Source organism: Eubalaena glacialis, chromosome 12 (genome assembly GCF_028564815.1).
Source record: "Eubalaena glacialis isolate mEubGla1 chromosome 12, mEubGla1.1.hap2.+ XY, whole genome shotgun sequence".
NCBI lineage: Eukaryota > Metazoa > Chordata > Mammalia > Artiodactyla > Balaenidae > Eubalaena > Eubalaena glacialis.
This window is the reverse complement of record NC_083727.1, coordinates 100,945,035-100,964,097: the sequence shown is the minus strand read 5'-3', so window position 1 is coordinate 100,964,097 and position 19,063 is coordinate 100,945,035. Positions and strand designations below refer to the sequence as shown.

Here is a 19,063-nt window from a genome sequence, read left to right as displayed (position 1 = left end):
ATGCAAAGTGAAATTTTGACTGTCTAAACAGATTTTCTCAACCTTTCCCTCTTGTAATGGTAAAAGAGTACAGACAATTCAATCCCCTGTCATCTCCTGACCGTTTGCTTAATCCTCCCACTGAGGTAAGTATACTGAGATGGTGACAGTTCCTGTGAGTTCAGCAGTGTTACTTAGAAAGAGCATGGGCTTTTGGGTCCTACAGACCTGTGGTTGAATGTTGTTTTCTAGATCTGTGACCTTAGGGAATTTATTTGAATGTTTCGGAGACTCAGTGTCCTTATCTGTAAAACAGAGATAATATGTACCTACTGCAGAGACTGCTAATGTTTCCCTTTTATTCTTGGGCACAATAAACAGTTTCAGCCTTTCTTGCAGACTGGTGTGTCCAGGCCTGAATTCTGGCAATGGATTGCTGGTTGGAAAGAAAAAGCACCACTTCCTGCTTGGCTTATGAAAATCCCCCAAGTACTCTCTTCTCTGATTTTCTCCATCTGCTGGCTTACTGGAGAGGACTCCAGAGACCTATGAGAAACAAGAACTTTAAGACAGAAGAAACCTGGAACAGAGCCTGCTGCCACTCCTTTGCCACCCCATCAGATGTAAGCAAGAAATAACGTTTATTTTGGTAAGTCACTGAAACTTGGAGGATGTTTGTTTCAGCAGTTAGCCTACCCCAACTAATAAACCTTTAGGATTATTATAAAGATTGCACGAGGAATATTTATAAAGTATCTGACATAAATTAAGTGTTCAGTAAATGACAGTTATTGTCACCATCATCCTTTACATGTATAAGCATTTGAGTATTCAGGCATTGCAGGTACCAGGATTCCCCCAAATGATCAGACCGACAGGATCTGAGTTGGCAGGACTGACTTCTTGCTGCTACTCTTACAGTTAGACCCATTGGTATTTCTCAGATTCCTTGGAATTATAAATGATTAATTCATTTAGTTATAGATTTTTAAATTCAGTTATAGTTGACATATAACATTATATTAGTTTCAGATATACAATGTAATGATTCGATATTTGCATTTATTGAAACAATCACCACGATACATCTAATCAACATCCAGTTATAGATTTTTTTTTTTTTTAAATCCTGGAGTCGCTTTTTTAAAAAATTTTTATTTATTTATTTATGTATTTATTTATGGCTGTGTTGGGTCTTCGTTTCTGTGCGAGGGCTTTCTCCAGTTGCGGCAAGCGGGGGCCACTCTTCATCATGATGCGCGGGCCTCTCACTATCGCGGCCTCTCTTGCTGTGGAGCACAGGCTCCAGACGCGCAGGCTCAGTAATTGTGGCTCACGGGCCTAGTTGTTCCGCGGCATGTGGGATCTTCCCAGACCAGGGCTCGAACCCGTGTCCCCTGCATTGGCAGGCAGACTCTCAACCACTGCGCCACCAGGGAAGCCCCCCAGTTATAGATTTTGACATCACATATTTAATCCTTTTGTTGGCCTGTTCATTTTATTCTCTGTCATTGTACCATGTGATACCCCTAACTTAAGTCACATGTTTTATACTGTGACCGTGTACCATTTAGGATCCAGGGGAGAGAGACTAGACTAGTGCTGTTCAGTAGAAATGCAATGCAAGCCACAAACATAATTTTAGATTTTCTAGTATTGATAGTTACATTAGAAAACTTTAATAAAACCCAGGTGAAATTAATTTTAATAATTCATTATCTAACCTAGTATATCCAAAACATTAAAATTTCAACATGTAATCAGTATTCTTTGCATTCTTCTTTTTATGCTGATTCTTTGAGAACAGTGTGTATTTTACACCAACAGCCTGTTTTGATTTAGACTAGCCTGATTCCAAGTGTTCAATAGCCACATTTGCATAATGGCTGCCATATTAGACAGCTCAGGAATGGGCAAATGAAAAGACCTATCACCACTTCTGAAAAAAAATCTTCAAAGTCATGTGCTACATTTTCTTTGTAGGTAGAGGATAGCATTATTCTTATTGTTCTGGGAGACTAGACATAGGAGGGCAAACATTCAGATCATCAGGTTCAGGAGATGGACATTTTACTTATAGGTGTCATTTATCTGGAGATACAAGTTAGGAACCTTCTTTGTAGCTATATCTTCTGTGGTACTTTGTACATAGAAGGCTCTTACTGAGAGTCTTCAATGGGATGATCAATGTTCATACAATTATGTATTCAACATTCATAAATTTGTAGTAAAAATATTTATAACTTTTACAGGAAAACTAACATTTTGAGCTTGTGTGCTAAGGGAAGCCATGCAAGATCCTGGTATATGGTAACCCCCAATGTCTAAGTTAGCGATAAAATGTTTATTTTTCTTAAGGAAAAACTAATTACTCCTGGCCTCAGTTTTCAAAGGAAATTTAACTTTTTTGTATAAAACATAGACTTCAGAAATCCATTACTGTATATTGAAATGCACGACTATCCTTGTTTAATGAAAGCATAGGAATTAGTCACTTTCCAGTGTATAAAAAAAGAGTTTAGTTCAAAGACATTGGATTTACCAAAGTAAACAGTATTTGAATAGAATAGTTACTTTAAAGATGACAGGCAGTCACTCCTAGGAAGGAAATAATATGTTGCAAGTTTGAAAGAAAATGGTTTAGTTAAGATGTCATTTCATGAAAAGGAAATAATGTCTTTGATATTCAAAGCACCAAAAAAGAATTTAACACACTGTGCTAGAGAAACCAGAGATAACATTTGATGGTTAGAAAAGATAGGGTTTTAAGAAAAAAATGTTACCTTGTTTTCCTCTTCCATCACAGAAAGGAGATTAGATATATGAGGCAAATTGGGGGAGTTAGGGGGAAAGTAACATATACAAATCAGATGGTATAAGGAAAAATTAATAAAGCTAAATACAGATTCTTAAATGATAATGGAAAGAGGTCTTTTTTTAAAAGATTTATTTTATTCTTTATTTATTTAATTAATTTAGTTTTGGCTGTGTTAAGTCTTAGTCACGGCACGTGGGATCTTTCGTTGTGGTGCACGGGCTTCTTTCTAGTTGTGGCATGCGGGTTTTCTCTTTAGTTGTGGCATGTAGACTCCAGGGTGCATGTGCTCTGTAGTTGTGGTTCGCGGGCTTAGCTGCCCCATGGCATGTGGGATATTAGTTCCCTGACCACGGATCAAACCCGTGTCCCTTGCATTGTAAGGCGGATTCTTTACCACTGGACCACCAGGGAAGTCCCAGAGGTCATGTTTAACATAACTATATTTTTTAAAAACTATAGTCATTATGTTGTATAATATATCCCCAGTACTTGTTTATCTTATAAACACACTGTATATTAAAATTAGAGTGCACTGTCGGTGGCAATGTAAATTGGTACAGCCATTATGCAAGTTTCTCAGAAAATTAAAAATAGAACTACCATTTGATCTAGCAATCATACTTCTCCACTGTCATTTCCATGCTACTCCTTACCCACCACACTACAGAGAACTGAAGACTAGGCTTGCTCTTAATGCAAAAGGCATGGCTTCACAGTCATAAACTAGGAATAGAGGACTGGCTCAGCTGTTTTACTTCTGGTAGGAGACAGATGGACTTTAGATGAACTATCCAAAAGCAAAGCCATAGGTTTGGGGAGATGTTCTCTGGCCTTTAACTTGCATGTAGCTATCAATTTAGTAGTTGACTCATTAGGTGACTTAGAATACATTTTGCAATGTTTTATTCTTGGAAGATTTATCAAGAAGTTACATTTATTAATTTTTTAAGGTCAGATGATTCTGACCTTAAAAAAATTGCTGATTACGATTATTATAGTCTTGCTTTATATCATTGGATCGTTTACTTTCAAAATTGATTCTCTCTCTCTCTCTTTCTCTCTCTACTTTTGAAGGGGCCAGGAAAAGAAAGTTTTGGGTAAGAAAGTTTTAAACAAGTTTTTTGTTATGTGAACTTAGGCCTTAAGCACCGTAGTTATGGTGCCTGATGGATAAAATTGCCTTGCCTTTAAGGAAGATTCATAATAGTTAAAAAAAAAAATTAACCCTTATAAGAAAATTTCAGCATAAATTGTTTGAACCAATGAAAAATTCAGTTCTTTTTTAAAAATAAGTTTTTATTTACTTACTTTTGGCTGCGTTGGGTCTTCGTTGCTGTGCACAGGCTTTCTCTAGTTGCGGCGAGTGGGGACTACTCTTTGTTGTGGTGCGTGGGCTTCTCATTGCGGTAGCTTCTCCTGCTGTGGAGTACAGGCTCTAGGCGCGTGGGCTTCAGTAGTTGTGCCTCGCGGGCTCTAGAGCGCAGGCTCAGTAGTTGTGGCACACGGGCTTAGTTGCTCTCCGGCATGTGGGATCTTCCCTGACCAGGGCTCGAACCCGTGTCCCATGCGTTGGCAGGTGGATTCTTTACCACTGCGCCACCAGGGAAGTCCCGAAAAATTCTGTTCTTTAATTCATCTTTTTGTATCTTACTTCACTGGCTTTAACTTAAGAAGAATAAAGATATGTAGAAAATGAAGCAATATGACTTCTCAGAAAGATATTGATAGTTTCTTTTACTTTCATTTTCAAAATAAGTACTTTTCTTAAGTAGGATGAAAATACTGATTCACCTCTGTAAAACTTCAATCACTACTTTGGGTGACTAGTACCCTGGATTTGCTGTGGGTCTCTTGGAAGTTTGAGCTATGATGGCCCCTTGACACAAGGAACAGCACACTGTGCAAGTCTCCTGACAGACAAAGTAGGGAGAGCAGTGAAAAACTTTGATTTCTAGAGAGAAGACAGCAATGGAACTGTTCCTTGACTTCCGTGGTTGTTTGCCACAACTCTTCAAAGTTTACAGTCAGAACATTTATTCATAAAGCATGAAATATGCAGTCATGCCTTTTGCTTCTAATTGTGGAAACCTAAATTATGCATTTTTGGCCTATTATGGCTAATTTGGAAAATAATAGTTTCATTATATAGTATCATCTACAGACTCCTTGGACTGTTCTAGAATTATATGACATAAGAATGCTAAATTTTTATGACATTTAAGTATTGATGCTCCCCATGCTATTTAAAGCTAATTTAACCATAATAATCCCCTAAATTCACATTTTAATGAAGCAAAAAAAAAAAACAACAACAAAACTGATTAGGTTCAAGTGCATAAAGCTCATGATGCAGGAAACGTTGTTTACTAAATTCTTCCATTTACTAAAAAATTAAAAATGGCTCTCTTAAGGAGCCATTTGTGCACCGAGTGTGGAAAGACATAGATACTATATTAAAATTTAGGATAATGCATATGTTTAAGTTTTGTTGTCTCCAAAACACTTTGGTATCGACTGGTTCATGCATGAAAAACATGAGTTTCTATGCCATCATGCTGGCTAGAAACTTCTTCAGATTGTCTAGTGGCTTGAGAGAACTTGAAGTAACATTTTAAGCAGTAGTTCCCAAAAATGTACATTACTTAGTAAGTTTTGTACTTAAATATTACTGTTTTTCACATGATTTTAATAGGTATGTTTTAAAAGACTTGCTCCCCCTTATTCCCTGTCCTAGGTTGTATTATTTTTCCCAACTATTCACGGCCTTTCCTGCAGGAGAATTATACTTCCCAGCCCCAGGCTTGGCCATGTGCTTTTGTTTGTGAGCATGAATGATAGATATATATTGGCTAAGCAGAAACATTACTTGCCATCAATCATTCCACTGTTGTTCTTTTCCCTCTGTCACAAGAAGTGTGCATCATGGATAGGGGTTGTTCCTTCAGCTTGGATCCTGGAAAGAAAATGTGTGGGACAGAATCACAGCCAATCTGCAGTCAGTTTATGATGTGATGTGGGCCAGAGATAAACCTTCATTCTTGTAAACAACAAGATTTGAGGGTTGCTTTTTAACCACAGCAGAAACTAGCAAACTACAGACTTCTCAGACTGTAATTATAGCCCTTGTTGAAAGAAAAAAAAAGGGGAAGGTAGGAGGTTATATAACTCAACTCTGTTCCACCAACCTCCACTTCAGCCTACAATTGCTTGGGTCCAATCCACTTTTTTTTTTTTTTTTCTTGAGAATTTGAACAAAGAGACATAGAATGTTGTGTTCAGTTACGGTGTACTTGAGTTGAAAGGTCTTGTAGAGCAAGGGTTAGAGTTGGCTCCACAAGCTAAAGTTATGAGACAGCAGAAGGTATTAGTGGAAGCTAATGCAAATTATTATAACAGTTAACATTTACTGAGAGCTCACTTTGGGCCAGACGTTGCTTCAAGCACATTCTATCTCTTTTGATCCTCATATCCATGCTATGAGCAGAGCCATGTTGAAACTTACAATTGCAATAAGCACTGAAAAGATTATGGTGCTTTGTCACCACTCCCCTAATGCAAGCACCCACCAAATGGAATTTCAAATAACTATTAGTTGTTAATATCACTACTTTGATGACTATTTTGATGCTTTTTCATATCCATTAAAAATGTTTTATCATTTCATCTTGACAACCCTGCTTTACTGGTACAATGAGTACATCCTTATTCTGCCTATGGGGTAATATATCACTGCTTTTGAGGTAGGTACTAATTATTATTCCATTTTACAAATAAAGGAGTGGAAGCTTCAAGAGGTTAAAAGTTTGTCTATGGTCTTATAGATAGTAAGGGTTAGAACTGGGTTTAGAATTGAGGTTCAAACTCAGATTTATTAGATATCAAAATCAGTGTACTTAGCCATAGCAGGAAAAAAAAAAGAGATTAGTGGCTGGCAGCTCCTGAGAGACAGCAAGAAGGATCTATGCTCTTGATTTTCCAGTTTCTAGTTCCCAAGCAGCCTGGCTGTACTTAATATACTGCCCTTATATGTAGATGGGGGTTAGGGGATGGGAGGGGGAAGGGAAGCCAAGAAAAATGCCCTCATCCATTTGCTTTTAGTGTTACTCTCCATTAGAGGTATCCTTAAACAGTACTAAATTTTACTAGATTTTAGTGAAACAACTGTTCAGTTTTTGCTAAAGCCCTCTTTCACATTAGGCCACAGACACGAGTGCAAACAGCTAGGCTGGGGCAGATTGAATGACAGCTACTGAGAATGTGTAAAAATTTGGCAAATAAGACTTTATTACTTGATCAAACTTATTGTGCCTGGTTCTTCTACTTCTTAGAATAAGTCCTGTCTTCAGTCCTGTTCCTCAGTCCCTCATGTAAAAACTTCTCTCTTGTGTAGTGACTCAGTTTCCCAGATATGCCTGTACATTTCTGACCCCAAATGGTAGTGTTAAGAGTGTTTATTCTCTAATCAGACTGCTCTCAATAGCATCACCTGCTAGGCATGACCTTGGGTAAATTACTTTTCTAAGTCTCTGTTTAACAGCACCTACCACATTGGGGTATTGAGTGAGTGAATACATATAAGTTTCTGGCACAGGCTGAGTGATGCATCAATGTTGACTGCTTGGTTATTTATTGTCTACATACAGTGCCTAGTGCGCTTACCAGCTGATAATCCTTTGAAATAACTTTGAGGCCTAGAGTTTCCAATCCAATAGTTTAGAAAGCCCAGAATCTGAGTTCATCAAAACGGAGTAAGCCTTTAAGGTATTTGGAGTTTTCTCTTAAAAGGGAGTCGAAATATTGAAAGGATCTTCCAAGTCAAGTCTCCCCTGAAGGCCCCTGTGTTGCTGCTCTCTGGTCAACATTATTCAGTTTCACTGTGGGGCCCGGTGCAGAGGAGTTCCTTACACTAATTGTAGCTGGATTGATCCTGGTTAGGGATTCCCTATAGGGACTAAAATTCAAGACCTTCAGCTGTCTAATTATGATCTGATGTTTTAAGACTTGAAGTTTTGCTGTATCCTTCCCTTCTGCAATTTATGGGCTTTTGGTAATGGGTGGTGCAGTAGGGAACCTCTGCCTGTAATCACAAGGCATGGGCCAAGAATTCTCAGTTCTCTATCATCTGTAGGCACAGCGCCTCAGCTGTTGGGAAGCTTCAGCTAGGGGTATCTATAGCATGCAATCATATTGACTAGAGTTTAGACCAGTGATTTTCAAACTTCAGCATGCATCAGAATCACCTGGAGGGCTTGTTAATATGTAATTTTTGGTCTTCGTCCTCTGAATTTCTGATTCATTAGCTCTGGGTAGGGTCTGAAAATTTGCATTTCTAACAGGTTCTCTAGGATGTGATGTTGCTGGTCCAGATACATAGAAATATTCCTATAATTGTTACGCTGAAAAGTGTTTAAAAATTTAAATTGTCTTCTCTTCATAGGGATTTTGCCACTGAAGAATCTTTTTATAAACCAATATCATATCAGATATGGATATATTTGACTGACAGACAACTGTATAAAAGTTATTGATAGGGACTTATACTGAATTTGCTCTCAAACCAAGGTATATAGTTACAGCATTCATTTGTGTGCTGACTGCTTTTTATTTTGTAATTATAAAAGTTAAACAGAAACGTATTTGGGTGAAGTACAAAGATAAGAAAAATTGGATTTAATAATATGAAACAGATTTTTTTTAGTGATTGAAATTTTTTATTTAAAAGTATTTTTTCAACTTTACTGAAGTATGATTGACAAATAAAAATTGTATTTATTTAGGTTGTATGAGTTTTTTAAAGGTATACAATGTAGTATAGTGACAAGTATAGTGATGACCACAATCCAGTTAATTAACATATCTATTCTATCACATAGTTACCTGAAACAGATTTTCAAGAAGTATAATGCAGTTTTACTTTTGGGGGCTATATTTTTATAGAAATCAAAATAGGTTATGGCCTAATTTGAAAGGTCTAAAATAACACTGCTGAAACTTACATTCTTTGCTGAACACTGATGAATGAGACTTAAACATATTTACTCCTAACAAGTCAATGTGCTCAAGAGGTATGTGAACAGATATTAATAACAAACATGTATTAACTGTTTATTATATGCCAGGCATTGTGCCAGATTCTTTCAATATATTAACTTTTCATTCTCACACAATCATTTAAGATAGATATTAATGTTCTCATTTTAAAGATGAGAAGACTAAGGCTCAGAAAGTTTGAGTGACTTGCTTTGGTCATATATCTAGGTATTATGTGAGGGAAATTCTCACTCTCAGGTTTTAGCTTCTAATCAGTATTCAATATAGATTTTAGTTCAGGGCAGAATTGAGAAGTCTCTGCATTGTCACTTTTTAACAACCTTTCCTCCTTCAGAAAATACACACTTACCCTTTAAGTACGCAGGTTCTTCCTGATTTCTAGACATTTATCTCTATCAAGAGGTTTCATTTTTCATTTGCATGTGAGAACACTCACACTAATGTGTTCACTCTGGCCTTTTAATCTTCTCTGTTAATTAAAGGCTCTGTTTCCTATTGAAATTTTAGGCAATATTGTGCAGGAGACTTGTTTTTTGAACAAAATAACATTCTTATCTCTGAAATCACATAATTCCTGAGGTTAAGTCTAAAAGCTGACCTGTCAGCTTGTGTTATATTAGGATTCTTTGGAGTTTGGGAAAGAAACAGTGGGATTCTTGGTTCTGCTGCATTCTTTCTTCTAGCTCTGCTCCTGAGGAGCTCTATGAAATTGGGCAAGTCACCTATCCTACTTACATTTCAGATTCCTCATCTACCTTTTATTCTATGCCTTCATATTTTGATACTTCTGTAGCATGATCTTCTCTCTGAACACAGTATTTAAAAATCAAAGGTGCCAATGTTTTCAATCATCAGACTTATTTAAAAAGCAAAGAGACAGTGTTGAGGACTAGAGTTGCTTTTCATGCAACTTATGCATGCCTCTAACTTACTTTAGAGCCTAATTTATTGTGTTTATTTCTTATTGTAGGGAGGTAGTTTTTGTAAGAACTATTCTGTTCTGGTGTTTCCTTTTTTCTTCTCACCAAGCATTCTATGAACATTACTCTTGAAATGCTTGATCTGAGCTAAGTTGACAAGTGCATACTTTCTTTCCTGAAGCAAAAGCCCATTAACACTTCAAAAGGTTTCAAACCATAAAATTCCCAATACTCCAAATATTCTCTCCAATTCAGATTGACAGGTTTCCCACTCCATCAAATGATTGGTAAAAGAGCATGATCATCCGTGTCTTCAGAAAAGTATGACACAGAAAGTGTAAAGCAATACATATATAAGTTTTATTTCCAGAGTAGTAAAAACCAAAAAACAGGAAAATTGCATTATGTGTTCTTTCAGTAATCAATTTATTCATGAATTCCACATTTATTGAGGGCCCACTATAGATGGGACACTGATGCTGCGAGACTCAGACCATCTGTTATAACATTTGAATGTACACAATTTTTACCTTGGCTTTCTTGGTAGCTATACAGATATTTTCATCAGGATAAAAAAGTGAAAAATTTATCAAAGTAGTTTGAGATAATATTCTCTCCTTGTATTGCAGTCTCCTATACCTCACTCTAAAGACCTCACCTTCCACACTCATGGAAGTTTATCAAGGCATTTGCCTAAATGATGACAGTTTCTTAAGTGGAACTCCAGTGCCAGTGGTTAATAATATTTTCTGAGATATATACACATATGTATACATATATTTCATTTAAAAAATAAAGCAACTGGTAAAATCCTCTGTGTTCTGCCTACTCATCCCTCCCTTCCCCCAACCACTGATCTTTTAACCACAGTAAAAATTATGGAGACACCATACTTTTGCCTTTTCCAGAATGTCGTATAGTTGAGATCATACAGTATGTAGCCTATTCAGATTGGCTTCTTTCACATAGTAATACCCATTTAGAGTTCTTTCTTTTTTTTTTTTTTTTTGGCTCAATAGCTCATTTTAAATTAGTGCTGAATAATATTCCATTGTCTGGATATACCAGTTTATTTTTCCATTCACCTACTGAAGGATATCTTGGTTGCTTTCAAATTTTGACAATTACAAAAGAGTTACTATAAACATCTGCATGCAGGTTTTAGTGTAGATTTAAGTATTCAACTCCTTGGGTAAATACCAAGAAGTGCGTTACTGGATTGTATGGTAAGAATATGCATAGTTTTGTAAGAAACCATCAAACTGGCTTCCAAAGTGGCTGTATAATTTTGCATTTCTGTTAGTAAGGAGTGAGAATTCCCTTTGCTCCACATTCTTGTCAGCATTTGGTGTTGTCAGAGTTTTGGATTTTGGCCATTCTAGTAGGTGTGTAGTGACATTTAATTGTCATTTTAATTTGCATTTCCCTGATGACTTATGACGTTGAGCATCTTTTCATATGCTTATTTGCCATCTGTGTAACTTTTCTGGTGAGTTCTCTGTTAAGGTCTTGGGGCCATTTTTTAAATTGAGCTGTTTATTTTCTTATTGTTGAGTTTTAAGGGTTCTTTGTATATTTTGGATAAGAGTCCTTATCAGATGCATCTTTTGCAAATATATTCTCTAGGCCTGTGACTCATGTCTTGCTGCCTTGGCATCGTCTTTAGCAGAGCAGAAGTTCTTAACTGTAATGAAGTCCAGCTTATCAATTGTGTTTTTCATGGATCATGCCTTTGGTGTTGTATCTAAAACGTCATCTCCATACCCAAGGTCATCTAGGTTTTCTCTTGTGTCATCTCTTAAGAGTCTCATAGCTTTGCATTTTGCATATGTTTCTGTTTTTGTGAAGGGTGTGAGGTCTGTGTCTAGATTAATTTTTTTGTATGCAGATGTTCAGTTGTTCTAGTACCATTTGTTGAAAAGACTAGTTACTATACTTTTGGCTTTACAGTCCCTGAAGCTTAAGTACTTCTGGGTTTTCAGTAAAAGTGGACATGGTAGCATGGATGGTAATAATAATGATGAAAATATCAATATAAATAATTAGAATAGTCAACATTAATATAAATGGTAGGAATAATTATAATGATACTAATATCAAATATTATAATAGCTATTATTAATTGTATTAATAATTAGACCTATGTATTAATAATAAAATAGCTGCTATCAATAACCCTTACCATATGCTAGGCAATGTTCTGTGCATTAAACATGCATTCAGTCATATGGCTTAAAAGCAAAATGCAAGAGAAGCCAGATGGAGAGTTTTTGAGAGGCATACTGAGAAGTTGTAAGGCATATTTTTTACCTTTTAAATAAAGCACTGATGATGAGCACATGTGAATTTTTGAAAATGAAAGGTTTACTTTTAAACTTTTAGTTTTATACTTGAGTTCTATAGTTATAGCTTTGGTATCAACTAAATGTCATCCCATATGGCAGTACAACCAGGTTGTTATCACATTTGATTCCCTTTTGTCAATAAAATATCAAGAAAATAGTGAGAGAGGATATAGGACATTTGTCAGTAAATTGTATTCGCCTTTCACTGACTGATTTACTGAAAGCTTAGCTTAGGAAAATATTAAGTATTTTAATTTAGATTTCACTTGGGGGCTTGAAGAAGTGTCACTCTCCAAAATCAAAGTTATTGCATCAAGTCCTTTTCTTAGATTAAGTTATCTACTATACAAAAAGTGAGTTGTAATGTATTCTTATTAAAACTGCTTCTTCTATCACAATGTTATATTGTTTTAATAACATTTAATTGTTAAAATATACATTGTGTAAGAAAGGTGGATTTGTAGTAAAATAAATTTTTTTCTATTTTTTCCCTGATTTTTTTTTTTTTCAGGTGAATCTTCTGTCTTATGTCTTTACTGATAATCACTGTTGTGGTTCTTATGCTTTATTGGTAATTGACCACCTGTTCATGTCTGCATGTTGGAGATATGCTTGCTTAGCTACCTAAGTGTAAGACTGAGTTAGGCACTCAGGAGTCCAGTGGTAAATCATCTGAGTCATTTACAGTTTGGTGTGAATGTGCTTGTCATACCCTTCTCTCAAAGAAGGTTTTTATAAGGGTAAGAGGAAGAAGATCCTGGATATCTTTAAAGGGTAAATAGAAGACAGCAGTGGAAGTGGTGGCTAGAGCTGAAGACAGAATAAATCTTCTTTGTAATTTTGTTTAGCACTCACTGTACTAGAATGTTAGTTTTGGATGAGTCTGCCATTAAACCATTAGGTAACAAAGGGATTCACAAATTCTGAATTTTCAGAAAGAGTATTTTAAAATATAGTTTTGATTATTTTGAATTCTGCTCAGTGTCTCTGCATAGCTTGATCTGCATCTGCTATCTTGATGTTTTGAATAATCCATTGCCTCTCTGATTATTTAAATATTTAACTCTGGTTTATGTCTAATAGCATCGTAACCAGGATCCTTATCATTCATGCTATTATTTTTTCTGCTTTCAAACATTCTTTACTGTAGATTTTTCTTCAGAAATTTTAGAAAGTACTTTTCAGGTAAAAGACTGAATTCTTTTGTTTTAACTTTTTATTTTGGAAAATTTAAGACATGTACAAAAGTAGATAGAATATCATAGAGTATATCCATGTACCATCACCCAGTTTCAACAGTTACCAACTCATGCCAATGTTATTTTGTTTCTACCCTCACCAACTTCCTCTGTCATATTATTTTGAGGCAAAAGCTAGATATGTTATAGTTTTATCCACACATATTTCTCTAATAGTGGCCAAGTAGTTTTTAAAATCATGATGAAGTCCTGATTTAAACATATTTGATGTCTTTTAGTCCACTACAGTAAGTATCTTTATTGAGGCTTAAATTATTCTATATTTGACTGGTAGGTGCCTCTCTTTGGGTTTTCAAGCTTTTTTGGTAAGTAGTCCCCCTTTTCAGAGTCTTTGATCATTTCCTTGCTATCTGTTATGACAAAATGTCCAGACTCATCTTATACATTTCCTACTCCATACTTTTGGTCAATCTTTCCTTCACTGAGTTCTGGTTCTTTATAGTGAAGAATGGAATTTCAAGACAAGAATTTGGGTGCAAAGGGTGCTCATTGTTCCAAAAAAGACTTTCATTTTGATACTTATAAGCTTTACTTTTTGTGTTCTCTGTTTTATAGTATTTATTTTACATATTTATGTGTAAATGAATTACTGTATTCTGTTATGTGAAGCCATGATGTGTACTATGAACTACCCAGTTAATGGCAGGTTTTTTGGAAAAGAAAATCACCTAAAAATATTAAATGTCTGTAGTATAAATATCCATTTAAAATATTCATGCTTCTTTTTTCAGTATCCCAATGAAAATTTGAGCTAAGGGAGTCCTCACATTTATACTCTAAAGATTCTTCTTAATTAATTTTTCCTATTAGCAGTTATGCATAGCTTTGTGGTGTCACATTGTTCTTCATAACTTCTGTTCATGATCTTGCCATCTTTTTATCTTGCCTCCTTATCAGCACTCAGAATTTTGAAGAACTGGTTTGAGGCTCGGAGCTAGGCAAGCTAGGCAAGTCTATCTGTTTGAATAGTAGGGAGGAGACATGGGAGGTAGAGGCAGAAATGCCTCAGATCTGGTGTCTGAGCCACATCTTTGGACCTCCTTCTCTTTGCCATATCCTGTCCAGTGCTAAATGAGGTGTAGAGGCAAGTAAACACTAAAACGTAAATAGATGATGAAGTAGTTGGCATGGGATGGAAGTCCAAACAGTGCCACTCTCCAGCTGTGTGATTGGGTAAGTTAGTCTCTCCAAGTCTTAGATTGCACTCTTTACCCCATTACTCTGTAATATTTTCTTTAGAGCACTTATACTACATGAAATCATCTTTTTGAAAAAGTATTTGAGGTGTATCTTCTGTTTATAAAATTCCACGAGAGCAGGAATCTTTTCCTCTACTGACTCCTCCGTGCTTTGAACAGTCCCTGGCACAAAGTGGGTGCTCAATAAACATTTGATGAATTATTGCTGAGTTTTTGAGAAGGTAAAATAAAATAATGAATGTAAAAAGTTTGACACTATGACTACCACCCAGTGAGTGCTTGATAAATATTAAAAAAAGACTCTGGAGGACGTATAGGTACTTCCATTCTGATTCATCATCATAGCTCTATAAATCTAGCTTATGACAACATAAAATAGTTAGTAAATACTTTTAGTAAATGAATGGAAAGATGAAATAAATGAATACTGTTGTTGCTATTGGAGCTGATTTATGGAATAAGCAAGTGATATTTAGAAATATAGAAAGATGTCCCAGTATTGATCCAAGCATCTGGTATTTTTCCTTTCTAAATATGATCAGTAGGTCATTATAAATAATAGGAGGAATCCCTTTATAGTGGACATATTTCTCCCTTTATAATAGTAATTTTCCATATAAATATTTCAGAATTGAAAAAAATTATAGTCTGAATTGTGTAACTTCTGCTTGTTTACTATTTATACTTGTTGATTTTTCCTTATGGATTACATTATTTAATGGATAAAGGACAGCAAACTCCTTTTGCCTTAGCGTATTTTCCCATTTTGATATATCAAGGGAAAAAAAGACCAAATAAAACAAGCCTTTGTGGCTCAAGTTAGCTATAAATGAAGTCCCTCTCATTCTCCTTATAGAAAATGCTCTAGTAGATCTAGAATCTCTGTGTCAAAGTATGGCCAATACTTATGGCTGTGAATGGAAGAGGGGTCAGGTGGTTCCCTCATTTTATTCAGTTGTCAGGTGACCTAGTTGCTCAGAGAAGCCCGAAGCCTGCTTGTAGAGACAAGATTTTATTGGTGGAAGACAGGATTGTTAGAATCCTTACTCCTAGTTGAGTTAAGATGGAGAAGGGAAAGAATTTACATTGAAAAACCATGCTTCAACCTAGTTGTCCTGTGGTACTTGAAGATTTCCCTGCCACTATAACCTGAATAGAGAAGATTGATGACACTGATAAAAATAAAAATTAAAAACTTAGGTACATCACAAAGTGAAAAGAGAAGCCACAGACTGGAAGAAGATATATGTAATGTATACAATAAACAAGTGAGTAGTAATTAGCCTAAGTAAAGAAATCTTACAAATTAATAAGAACAAGATAACCTGATGAAAAAAGTGGGCAAAGAATATGAATAGGCTATGATGGAAGAGAAAATCTGAATGGCTAATAAACATATGAAAACATGCTCCATCTCACTATTAATCAAGGAATGGCAAACTAAAACAATAGAGAAATACATTCATACTGTTATATTGACAAAAATCATGGTGTCTGACAATATCCAGTGTTGGTAAGGATGTGGAGTGGAGCAATTAAGTCTCTTCCAGATTACTTTGAGGATTATAGACTGGTTAAACTGTGTTGGAGAGAAACTTGGCAATAGGTAGCAAAGTTGTAGACGTGCATGCCCTTCAACCCCGCAATTCCACTTCTAGGTATAAAACACCCTAAAGCAGCGCTTCTGAAACTTTAAGAGAGAAACAAATCACCTGGGGATGTTGCTAAAATGCAGGTTAGGATTGATCAGATGCAGCCTAAGATTCTGCATTTCTATAGAGTGGCCTCCTGGTCCTCGGACAACACTTTGAGTAACAAGACTCCAGAGCAGTGCTGTTCAATAGTCCGAATGTATGAGATGATGGGAGTGTTCTCTGTGCTGTCCAATAACTACTGAGCCCTTGAAAGATGGTTAGAGTGGGTGAGGAAGCACATCTTTTATTTATATGAATTTAAGTAAGTTTAAATAGCCACATATGGCTAGTGACTACCATACTGAACAGGGTAGCCTGGAGCATATCCTGAGAACTTGTTAGCAATGGAGACTATCAGACCCACTCTCAGACCTGCTGAATCAGAACCTGCATTTTAACAAGATCCTCAAGTGCTTTATATGCACATTGGAATTTGAGAAGAACTATCTGGAGAAATTTCTGCTATTCCAGAGTCATGTGTGAGAGTATACGTTTCAGTGTGTTAGTAGTGTTACAGTGGACAAACTGTGGTCCTATTTAACTACCATACAGCAGTTAAAATGAATTACTATGTGTACGAACATGGATAAACCTTATAATAACACAATATTGAATAAAAAAGCTATCTTTATGTGAGAGAATACATATATTATGATACTATTTTTATAAAACTTTAACATAAAAGAAACCATGCTATATATTGTTTAGAGATTTATACATACATGGTTAAATTATAAAAACATTCTTGGAAATGATAAACACCAATTTTAGGACAGTTCCATTCATGTAGAAAGGGTTGGTAAGAGTGGGAAAGGTAATGGGAGAGGAAGAATGCTGAAGACTTCATTGTATTTTACTTAAGCTACGTAGTGGGTATACAAGTGTTTGTTATTCTTTATACCTTGTTGTTTACCTGAAATATATATTTTATATCTCCACCCATAATGGTTAAATTTTAATTTTGCACTGTTGATCCACTCTAAGTTTGTTGATTCTGAGGGTCATCAGAAAGTTGAGAAAACTTTTTGTGAAAGTTCAAGGTCACTAAAGTTCTCTTCCTAATTTTTCAGGCTGAAAAATAAATCTTATTGGCAAACAGATTTAGGGTTTCCATATGACCCAAATTTGGATGAATGCCTTAAAAATTGCTTATACAGTTGATTCCAAGGCTTTTTACTTTGAGGTTGGTAACAACACCCAAAGAACAACAGATGTATTAATTCTGGAAACACTTTTTTTTTTTAACTGCTGATTCTCCCTAGCACAGAAGTACCAGGAGCTTAATAGCTCCACTGCTTGATTTTATTAGCTATTTATACTCACAGCCCTTGAAGAGTAAGGGCACCAGAGCAAATTTTTGCTTTATTTTCTTTCAATATTTCAGCAATCAGCCCCTCAGATAATTTCTTGGTGCCCTGGCTACTATAAATTGTCATCTTTGTATTCTGGAGGTTCAAAAAATATCATTTATGTTATTCCCTTTGGAGTTGACTCTTGGTTTGGAACACAATTCTCTGTTTTGGATGCATTCAATCTGAATATATTGTTTTCTTGATATCATCTATTGCTATGCTTTTTAATACTTTCTCTGTATTAGAATCATCTGGTGATTTTTTTTTTTTTTTTTTTTAAAGCATGGGCTCAAGTTTTAAAGATTCTGCTTTAATTGATCTGGTACTTTGAAAAAAGGCTCATGAGGAGATTCAGATTTGTAGCCAGGTAGAGAGGCACCAATTTCTTGTATGTATTTTCTTCTTTGTTGCCCAATATTTCTTAACTTTCCATCTCTGAATTCCCATATCTGTGTCCCTTAGCACCATGAATAGGATGGCATCAAAGTAGAATTTCCTCAGCCTAGTCCTCTGAATTCAGTACTCTGAATTGAGGTTAGGAAGTTCAGGCCAACATTGCAAAACATAGAATTAGAGGAATGACTTGGTTTATTTAGTAAGTAACCCTGTTAGCTCTAGGAAACTAAGGGAGCCTTATGTGGCTTTAGGCCTAATTTGGTTTAAATTGACTAGGTCATTAAAATTGATTTAACAGTAATTTGTATAGTCACTTTTATCCTAGGAAACCAGGCTGAAAACTGATCTGTTATGGATATGTATTCCTGTATGTGTCATTGTCTTAGCAAGAAATGTTATATATCACTATGACTAAACTTTGTTTAGTTTTTATGTGGTCTGTTGCTATTTGTGGAAGAGTTATTTTATTTATGTTCCTTTGTAACTTTGTTGATCAATTTTTATAGTTTACTATATAATGAAGAACACGGTCATTGTTCAGAATCTATTCCTATATGTTCATTGTCATACTTATTTCTCTATATAAAAAAAATTATTTAAAAACTTGGAAGGTGAGTATGTGGGACAATTGTTATTATTTTCCTTTTCTTTTTTTTCCCCTGAAATGATTAGTACAATGTGGTCTTTTCTCTTTTAGACTTTTTCTTTTGAAAATTTTTATTTTGAAGGGGGAAGCTGTGGCTCTTACCTTCTGCACCATCCATACCTCTTGCTAAAGAAGTTAAGTAACCGTCAAGTGATTGAACAGTTAAGATCTTAATAATTATCACTTAGATGTTGAAGAACTGATTGAATATATTAACATTTCTAGATTTTGTATTAAGATAATTAATACTCTAACAAAAATTATTGACACAGAACCTAATTTGTGGAAGGACTTTTTCCTTATAGAATAAAAGACCTAGAGGGACTTGCACGTCTTCTCCACCCTCATTTTTCCAGCAACCAACGATCCAAACTATGTTAGTTAGCATTTCAGTTTTTACTTTT

At 35.4% G+C, this 19,063-nt stretch overlaps 1 long non-coding RNA gene across 1 annotated transcript in view; it reads left to right on the top strand.

The window, feature by feature from the left end:
• Positions 1-415: 415 nt before the first annotated feature.
• Positions 416-19,063, top strand: part of LOC133102591 (uncharacterized) — a 334,490-nt gene continuing 315,842 nt past the window's right edge. Inside the window, exon 1 of the long non-coding RNA XR_009703004.1 lies at positions 416-628. This is a non-coding gene — a long non-coding RNA (uncharacterized LOC133102591). The remainder of the gene's footprint in view (positions 629-19,063) is intronic.